Here is a 10048-nt window from a genome sequence, read left to right as displayed (position 1 = left end):
TGAGCACACAAATCTGTAGTTGCTAAAACGACGGTTCTACAGAACTCTACAAGTGGCTGTCGAAAGGCCTCACAGGATCTGGCCCATGTTTACTTCCAATGCTTCCCAAACAGTTGTGTTCAAGTTGGCATGATTAATTTGTGTCGGTCGTCGTCGTCGCTGATCGCGGTCGTGCTCGGCGCCTCGGGCGTCGGACCGCCGGCGCGGGGGCGCCCTAACCACCAGCAGGTCAAACTCCCCTCTTACCCTCTGTAAGTCGTCCCTTCACCACCAGTCAGTACCCTCTTTTACCTCTGTAGTCTGGTTCTCCTTAACCAACCAGCAAGTAAACTCCCTTCCCGTACCTCCTGAGTGCTGTCTCCTTCACCACCAGCAGGTCAACTCCCTCTTACCTTTGTCTGGTTCCTCACCACCAGCAGGTAACCCGTCCCTCTTGCCTCTACCTCTGGTATCAGTGGTCTCCTTCGACACAGGTAGTCAACTCCCTCACCTCTGTAGTCTTCGGTCTCCTTCACCCCAGTCCACCGGTCAACTCCCCCTCGGTAACCTCTGTAGTCTGCTCTCTTCAGCCACCAGAGTCAACCCCCTCTTACCTCTGTAGTCTGGTCTCCTTCACACCAGCAGGTCAAGCCCTCGTTACTCTGTAGTCTTCTCTTCACCACCAGCATCGGGTAAAACTCCCACCTGTACCTCGGAGTCGAGTTGGGCCTCACCCACCAGCAGCCGTAAACTCCCTCGTTTACCTCGGTGTAGCCTGGTCTCCTTTCAACCACAGAGCAGGTCGTCCCTTCCCTACTCCTCTCTGTCCCTTCCCTACTCCTCTCCGTCCCTTCCCTACTCCTCTCTGTCCCTACCCTACTCCTCTTCGTCCCTACCCTACTCCTCTCCTTCCCTCCCCCTTCTTTCCTCTCTTACTCCTCTCCCTCTCTTCCAAGCCATTTGATTCACAACTATTCTGCCCCCAGAACCCATCCATGTCTCCTGGTGACCTGCTGATCAGGTTGAGAAAGGCCATAGTATACATTTCCATAGACATTGGGTTGCACGTGGTGAGCAACACACATCACTGATTATGTCCTGATTACCAAACAGAGGTTTACCTTCATGTCCTTTGTGTCCTTTGTGTCATTTGGTCAAGAAAAAATCTCAGTTTTCCCTCCTGAGGTTCTTTCTTCTTGTGACCTGCCCCTAAAGTCAGTGTGGCAGTCTGCTCTCAGTGGTGTAAAGTACTTAAATACTTTAAAGTACTACTTAAGTCGTTTTTKGGGGTATCTGTACTTTACTTTACTGTTTATATTTTTGACAACTTTTACTTTTACTTCACTACATTCCTAAAGACAATTATRTGCTTTTTACAACTTACATTTTCCCTGACACCCAAAAGTGCTAGTTACATTTTGACAGGAAAATGGTCCAATTCACACACTTATCAAGAGAACATCTCTGGTCATCCATATTGCTTCTGATCTTGCTGACTCACAGAACACAAATGCTTTGTTTGTAAATGATGTCTGAGTGTTGGAGCCCCTGGCTATCCGTAAATGCATTAACAAAAAAAATGGTGCTGTCTGGTTTGCTTAAAATAAGGAATTTGAAATGGTTTATACTTTTACTTTTGATACTTAWGTACATTTCAGCAATTCCATTTACTTTTAATACTTATGTACATTTAAAACCAAATTCTTTTAGACTTTTACTCAAGTARTATTTTACAGGGTGACTTTCACTTTTACTTGAGTCATTTTCTATTAAGGAATCTTTACTTTTTTGTTTTTTATTGTCAAGTATGACAATTGAGTACTTTTTCCACCACTGTCTACACAGGATGTTTGTGACATGTTAAACAAAAGAAACTTCAGCTGCTGTGAAGCAGTCCTTTGCATTCGATCATAAGTGCTTCAGGAACTTTCTTTTACCACCTGCTAGCTTCTCTGATTGTATGTTCTTTTATTGAGACACTTAAAGGGGTACTGCGACATTCTGSTACCGTACCTACCGTACCTACAGACTTCCTTTGCGCTAACGCTAGTTAACATTGTGAAACTACCACTAACTTCCTCTATACTGCACGCAGAGACAGTTTTTATTTTATTTCACCTTTTTTTAGGCCAGTTGAGAACAAGTTCTCATTTACAACTGCGACCTGGCCAAGATAAAGCATAGCAGTGCGACAAAAAACAACAACACAGAGTTACACATAAACAAAAGTACAGTCAATAACACAATAGAAAAAGATATATGCAGTGTATGCAAATGGAGTAAGGAGGTAAGGCAATAAATAGGCCAATAGTAGCAAAGTAATAACAATTTAGCAAATTAACACTGGAGTGATAKATGTGCAGATGATGATGTGCAAGTAGAAATACTGCTGTGCAAAATTACAAAAAAGTAAATTAAAACAATATGGGGATGAGGTAGGTAGTTGGATGGGCTATTTACAGATGTGCTGTGTACAGCTACAGCGATCGGTAAGCTGCTCAGATAGCTGATCCTTAAAGTTAGTGAGGGAGATATAACTCTCCAACTTCAGCAATTTTTGCAATTTGTTCCAGTCATTGGCAGCAGAGATCTGGAAGGAAAGGCGGCCAAATGGGTGTTGGCTTTGGGGATGACCAGTGAGATATACCTGTTGGAGCGCGTGCTACGGGTGGGTGTTGCTATGGTGACCAGTGAACTGAGATAAGGCAAAGCTTTACCTAGCAAAGACTTATAGATGAATGGTATCCAGAAGTTCATCTGACTGTGGGTAATGCCAGAGTCTTGCAGTATCCCTTTCATTTCAATTTACTTTGAATCCTATTAATTCTGTTTAAATCTAGGACAACAGTGGAGAGAGCCTAAATGTTAGGAGGTAAAAACTTTCACGGGGCATTTAGGAAGGGAGGCATCATCCTCTTCTCTACTCTAGAGCATGAGGACTGAGAACACACCGCTGTCCTCTCTGTTCCAGTTTCATTGCCCTGACCTTGCTGGGCCTTCCTGCTGTCTTCAGGCCTGGTGGTATTCATCTGTGTTGACACCTGGAGGAACAAGATCTGGTCTGAGATCAGTGGTGAGGAGGATACAGTACATTATTTCTGTGGGACGTCTATCCCTGTGATTTCCGTTTCAGAGCCGCCTACTCTACTATGGAATACTACAGTGGTTCCCAAACTTTATATAGTCCCGTACCCCTTCAAACATTCAACCTCCAGCTGTACCCCCTCTAGCACCAAAGTCAGTGCACTCTCAAATGTTGTTTTTTGCCATCATTGTAATCCTGCCACACACACGCTATGCGAAACATTTATCGGTAAGTGGACTGGACGCAGGGCATGAAATGGATAATGAATCCAGTTGTTTGTCATCCGTTTCGGGAAAATACMTGCAGAATTGCGCACCCAACTCACTCAGGTGCGTCGCTTTATCACATTTGACATTGTCCGTAAGCTTGAGTTCATTTGCACACTAAAAAATCATACAATGATGGAAAGACCTGTGTGTTGTCCTTGTTAATGCAGACAGAGCAGAGCTTCAACTTCTTAATCATAGTCTCAATTTTGTCCCGCACATTGCATATAGTTGCGGAGAGTCCCTGTAATCCTAGATTCAGATTATTCAGGCAAGAAAAACATCACCCAGATAGGCCAATCGTGTGAGAAACTCGTCATCATGCAAGCGGTCAGACAAGTGAAAATTATGGTCAGTAAAGAAAACTTTAAGCTAGTCCCTCAATTTAAAAAAAAACGTGTCAATACTTTGCCCCTTGAYAACCAGYGCACTTCTGTATGTTGTAAAAGCGTTACATGGTYGCTGCCCATAYCATTGCAGAGTGCAGAACATACAAAAGAGTTCAGTGTCCTTGCATTAACAAAGTTAACCATTTTCACTGTAGTGTCCAAAACATCTTTCAAGCTGTCAGGCATTCCCTTGGCAGCAAGAGCCTCTTGGTGGATGCTGCAGTGTACCCAAGTGGCGTCGGGTCACCGCTCCACTATGTCTCCCTGTCATGGCTTTTGTGCCATCAGTACAGATACCAACATGAGCAGCAGCTACGTTTGGCTACATACGGACCGTTAGTGGAATTCTTGCAAGAGAGTAACGGTTAATGTGATTGRATGTTAATTATTTGACTAGGCTACCTGTATTTGACATTGTGTTGTTATTTCGCTGAACACTAGATGGTTTAATTTTATTTTTGGCATTGAAACTAGGCTACTCAGGTGAGAAAAAAACTCATCCATCTGAATAGCCCTGTTGGAAAACATAAATGGTCTGTTTGAAAACGTGAAGAAGCAAAAAAAAGTAAAAAAAATTCAGGATCAGGTCCACTCTGTCCATATAATGTTATTTGATCCAAAACTGGCATCTCAGAGTGCTGATCTAGTATCAGGACCCCTCTATCTATATAATCTTATTTCATTATGATCGGAAAGGCTAAACTGATTCTATATCATCACTCCTACTCTGTGACTCTTGATACGTACTGTACATGCCTTGGTCTTTGACTAGGTACAGGACAGGAATACTCTGATGCCCTGGTGTGAGAGGCAGATGCTCTACATTGAAGATGGGTTCATATCATTGACTCTGCTAACATGTCAAAATGCTGATTTCTGAAGCGCCTGATTGTTTTCCAAAAGAAATCCTTATTCAGATCCTAGGTGGCCCAGGTCCATCTCTATATTGAGGTCCTAGGTGGCCCAGGTCCATCTCTATATTCAGGTCCCAGGTGGCCCAAGTCCATCTCTATATTGAGGTCCAGGTGGACCAGGTCCATCTCTATATAGAGGTCCTAGGTGGCCCAGGTCCATCTCATATATGAGGTCCCAGTAGTGGCCCAGGTCCATCTCTATATAGAGTCCTAGGTGGCCCAGGTCATTTCTATATTCAGGTCCTAGGTGGCCCAGGTCCATCTCTATATTCAGGTCCTAGGTGGCCCAGGTCCATCTCTATATTCAGGTCCACGGTGGCCCAGGTCCATCTCTATATTCAGGTCCTAGGTGGCCCAGGTCCATCTCTATATTCAGGTCCTAGGTGGCCAGGTCCATCTCTATATTCAGGTCCTAGGAGCCCAGGTGCATCTCTATATTCAGGTCCTAGGTGGCCCAGGTCCATCTGTATATTGAGGTCCTAGGTGCCCAGGTCCATCTCTATATTGAGGTCCGAGGTGGCCCAGGTCCATCTCTATATTCAGGTCCTAGGTGGCCCAGGTCGATCTCTATATTCAGGTCCTAGGTGCCCAGGTCCATCTTTATATTCAGTCCTAGGCGGCCCAGGTCCATCTCTATATTCAGGTCCTAGGTGGCCCAGGTGCATCTCTATATTCAGGTCCTAGGTGGCACAGGTCTATCTCTATATTCAGGTCCTAGGTGCCCAGGTGCATCTCTATATTCAGGTCCTAGGTGGCCCAGGTCCATCTCATATTTCAGGTCCTAGGTGGCCCAGGTCCATCTCTATATTCAGGTCCTAGGTGGCACAGGTCTATCTCTATATTCAGGTCCTAGGTGGCCCAGGTCCATCTCTATATTCAGGTCCTAGGTGGCACAGGTCTACTCTATATTCAGGTCCTAGGTGGCCCAGGTCCATCTCTATATTCAGGTCCTAGGTGGCACAGGTCTATCTCTATATTCAGGTCCTAGGTGGCCCAGGTCCATCTCTATATTCAGGTCCTAGGTGGCCCAGGTCCATCTCTATATTCAGGTCCTAGGTGCACAGGTCTATCTATATATTCAGGTCCTAGGTGGCACAGGTCTATCTCTATATTCAGGTCCTAGGTGGCACAGGTCCATCTCTATATTCAGGTCCTAGGTGGCCCAGGTCCATCTCTATATTCAGGTCCTAGGTGGCACAGGTCTATCTCTATATTCAGGTCCTAGGTGGCCCAGGTCCATCTCTATATTCAGGTCCTAGGTGGCCCAGGTCCATCTCTATATTCAGGTCCTAGGTGGCACAGGTCTATCTCTATATTCAGGTCCTAGGTGGCACAGGTCTATCTCTATATTCAGGTCCTAGGTGCGCCCAGGTCCATCTCTATATTCAGGTCCTAGGTGGCACAGTCCATCTCTATATTCAGGTCCTAGGTGGCACAGGTCTATCTCTATATTCAGGTCCTAGGTGGCACAGGTCCATCTCTATATTCAGGTCCTAGGTGGCACAGGTCATCTCTATATTCAGGTCCTAGTGCCAGCTAGTCTATATCAGGTCTAGGTGCACAGCTATCTCTATATTCAGGTCCTAGGTGGCACAGGTCTATCTCTATATTCAGGTCCTAGGTGGCACAGTCATCTCTATATTCAGGTCCTAGGTGGCACAGGTCTATCTCTATATTCAGGTCCTAGGTGGCCACAGGTCTATCTCTATATTCAGGTCCTAGGTGGCACAGGTCCATCTCTATATTCAGGTCCTAGGTGCCCAGGTCCATCTCTATATTCAGGTCCTAGGTGGCCAGGTCTATCTCTATATTCACCTAGGGGCCCAGGTCCATCTCTATATTCAGGTCCTAGGTGGCCCAAGGTCCATCTCTATATTCAGGTCCTAGGTGGCCCAGGTCCAGCTCTATATTCAGTCCTAGTGGCACAGGTCATCTCTATATTCAGGTCCTAGTGGCCCAGGTCCAGCTCTATATCCAGGTCCTAGGTGGCCCAGGTCCATCTCTATATTCAGGTCCTAGGTGGCCCAGGTCCATCTCTATATTCAGGTCCTAGGCGGCACAGGTCCTCTCTATATTCAGGTCCTAGGTGCCGCAGGTCTATCTCTATATTCAGGTCCTAGGTCCCAGGTCTATCTCTATATTCAGTCCTAGTGGCACAGGTCTATCTCATTATTCAGGTCCTAGGTGGCCGCAGGTCCATCTCTATATTCAGGTCCTAGGTGGCCCAGGTCCATCTCTATATTCAGGTCCTAGGTGGCCCAGGTCCATCTCTATATTTCAGGTCCTAGGTGGCACAGGTCTATCTCTATATTCAGGTCCTAGGTGGCCCCAGGTCCATCTCTATATTCAGGTCCAGGTGCCCAGGTCCATCTCTATATTCAGGTCTAGGTGCCCAGGTCCATCTCTATATTCAGGTCTAGGCGGCACAGGTCCATCTCTATATTCAGGTCCTAGGTGCCCAGGTCACTATCTCTATATTCAGGTCCTAGGTGGCCCAGGTCTATCTTTATATTCAGGTCCTAGTGGGCACAGGTCTATCTCTATATTCAGGTCCTAGGTGGCCCAGTCCATCTCTATATTCAGGTCCTAGGTAGCCCAGGTGCATCTCTTATATTCAGGTCCTAGGTGGCCCAGGTCCATCTGTATTAGTAGTGCCAGGCCATCTCTATGAGTCCGAGTGGCCCAGGTCCATCTCTATATTCAGGTCCTAGTGGCCCAGGTCATCTCTATATCAGGTCCTAGGTGGCCCAGGTCCATCTTATATTCAGGTCCTAGGCGCCCAGGTCCATCTCTATATTCAGGTCCTAGGTGGCCCAGGTGCATCTCTTAATTCAGGTCCTAGGTGGCACAGGTCTATCTCTATAATTCAGGTCCTAAAGGTGGCCCAGGTAGCATCTTCTATATTCAGGTCCTAAGGGCCCAGGTCCATCTCTATATTCAGGTCCTAGGTGCACCAGGTCTCATCTCTATAATTCACGGTCCTAGTGGCACAGGCTCATCTCTATATTCAGGTCCTAGGTGCGCCAGGTCCATCTCTATATTCAGGTCCTAGGTGGCACAGGTCTATCTCTATATTCAGTCCTAGGTGGCCCAGGTCCATCTTATATTCAGGTCCTAGGTGGCACAAGGTCATCTCTATTTCAGGTCTGGTGGCCAGGTCCATCTCTATATTCAGGTCCTAGGTGGCCAGGTCCATCTCTATATTCAGGTCCTAGGTGCACAGGTCATCTCTATATTCAGGTCCTAGTGGCCAGGTCATCTCATATTCAGGTCCTAGGTGGCACAGGTCCATCTCTATATTCAGGTCCTAGGTGCCCAGGTCATCTCTTATTTCAGGTCCTAGGTGGCACAGTCTATCTCTATATTCAGGTCCTAGGTGGCCCAGGTCCATCTCTATATTCAGGTCCTAGTGGCCAGGTCCATCCTATAGTCAGGGTCCTAGGTGGCACAGGTCTATCTCTATATTCAGGTCCTAGGTGGCCACAGGTCATCTCTATATCAGGTCCTAGGTGGCACAAGTCCATCTCTATATTCAGGGTCCTAGGTGGCCACAGGTCCATCTCTATATTCAGGTCCTAGGTGGCACAGCTCTATCTCTATATTCAGGTCCTAGGTGGCACAGGTCCATCTCTATATCAGTCCTAGGTGCACAGGTCTATCTCTAATTCAGGTCCTAGGTGGCACAGGTCTATCTCTATATTCAGGTCCTAGGCTGGCACAGGTCTATCTCTAATATTCAGGTCCTAGGTGGCACAGGTCTATCTCTATATTCAGGTCTAGTGGCCAGGTCTATCTCTATTAGGTCCTAGGTGGCACAGGTCTATCTCTTATATTCAGGTCCTAGGTGGCACAGGTCATCTCTATATTCAGGTCCTAGGTGGCCAGGTCCATCTCTATATTAGTCCTAGGTGGCCCAGTTCCATCCTATATTCAGGTCCTAGGTGGCACAGGTCATCTCTATATTCAGGTCCTAGGTGGCCCAGGTCCATCTCTATATTCAGGTCCTAGGTGGCCCAGGTCCATCCTATATTCAGGTCCTAGGTGGCCCAGGTCCATCTCTATATTTCAGGTCCTAGGTGGCACAGGTCTATCTCTATATTCAGGTCCTAGGTGGCCCCAGGTCCATCTCTATATTCAGGTCCTAGGTGGCCCAGGTCCATCTCTATATTCAGGTCCTAGGTGGCCCAGGTCCATCTCTATATTCAGGTCCTAGTGGCACAGGTCCATCTATATCAGGTCCTAGGTGGCCCAGGTCCTATCTCTATATTCAGGTCCTAGGTGGCCCAGGCCATCTCTATATTCAGGTCCTAGGTGGCACAGGTCTATCTCTATATTCAGGTCCTAGGTGGCCCAGGTCCATCTCTATATTCAGGTCCTAGGTGCCCAGGTCCATCTCTATATTCAAGTCCTAGGTGGGCCAGTCCATCTCTATATTCAGGTCCTAGGTGGCCAGGTCTATCTCTATATTCAGGTCCTAGGTGGCCCAGGTCCATCTCTATATTCAGGTCCTAGGTGGCCCAGGTCCATCTCTATATATTCAGGTCCTAGGTGGCCCAGGTCCATCTCTATATTCAGGTCCTAGGCGGCCAGGTCCATCTCTATATTCAGGTCCTAGGTGGCCCAGGTCTATCTCTATATTCAGGTCCTAGGTGCCCAGGTCTATCTCTATATTCAGGTCCTAGGCGGCACAGGTCTATCTCTATATTCAGGTCCTAGGCGGCACAGGCTCATCTCTATATTCAGGTCCTAGGCGGCCCAGGTCCATCTCTATATTCAGTCCTAGGTGGCCCGTCCATCTCTATATTCATCCTAGGTGGCACAGGTCTATCTCTATATTCAGGTCCTAGTGGCCCAGGTCCATCTCTATATTCAGGTCCTAGGTGGCCCAGGTCCATCTCTATATTCAGGTCCTAGGGCCCAGGTCCATCTCTATATTCAGGTCCTAGGCGGCACAGGTCCATCCTATATTCAGGTCCTAGGTGGCCCAGGTCCATCTCTATATTCAGGTCCTTAGGTGGCCCAGGTCTATCTCTATATTCAGGTCCTAGGCGCCACAGTCTATCTCTATATTCAGGTCCTAGGCGCACAGGTCTATCTCTATATTCAGGTCCTAGGTGGCACAGGTTATCTCTTATTCAGTCCTAGTGGCCAGCGTCATCTCTATATTCAGGGTCCTAGGTGCCAGGTCCATCTCTATATTCAGGTCCTAGGTGGCCCAGGTCCATCTCTATATTCAGGTCCTAGGTGGCCAGGTCCATCTCTATATTCAGGTCCTAGGTGGCCACAGGTCCATCTCTTATTTCAGGTCCTAGGTGGCCCAGGTCTATCTCTATATTCAAGTCCTAGGCGCACAGTCTATCTCTATATCAGGTCCTAGGCGGCACAGGATCTATCTCTATTCAGATCTCTCTCTTT

This window comes from Salvelinus sp. IW2-2015, linkage group LG18 (assembly GCF_002910315.2).
Source record: "Salvelinus sp. IW2-2015 linkage group LG18, ASM291031v2, whole genome shotgun sequence".
In the NCBI taxonomy this organism is placed as follows: domain Eukaryota; kingdom Metazoa; phylum Chordata; class Actinopteri; order Salmoniformes; family Salmonidae; genus Salvelinus; species Salvelinus sp. IW2-2015.
This window is presented reverse-complemented; position numbering follows the sequence as displayed.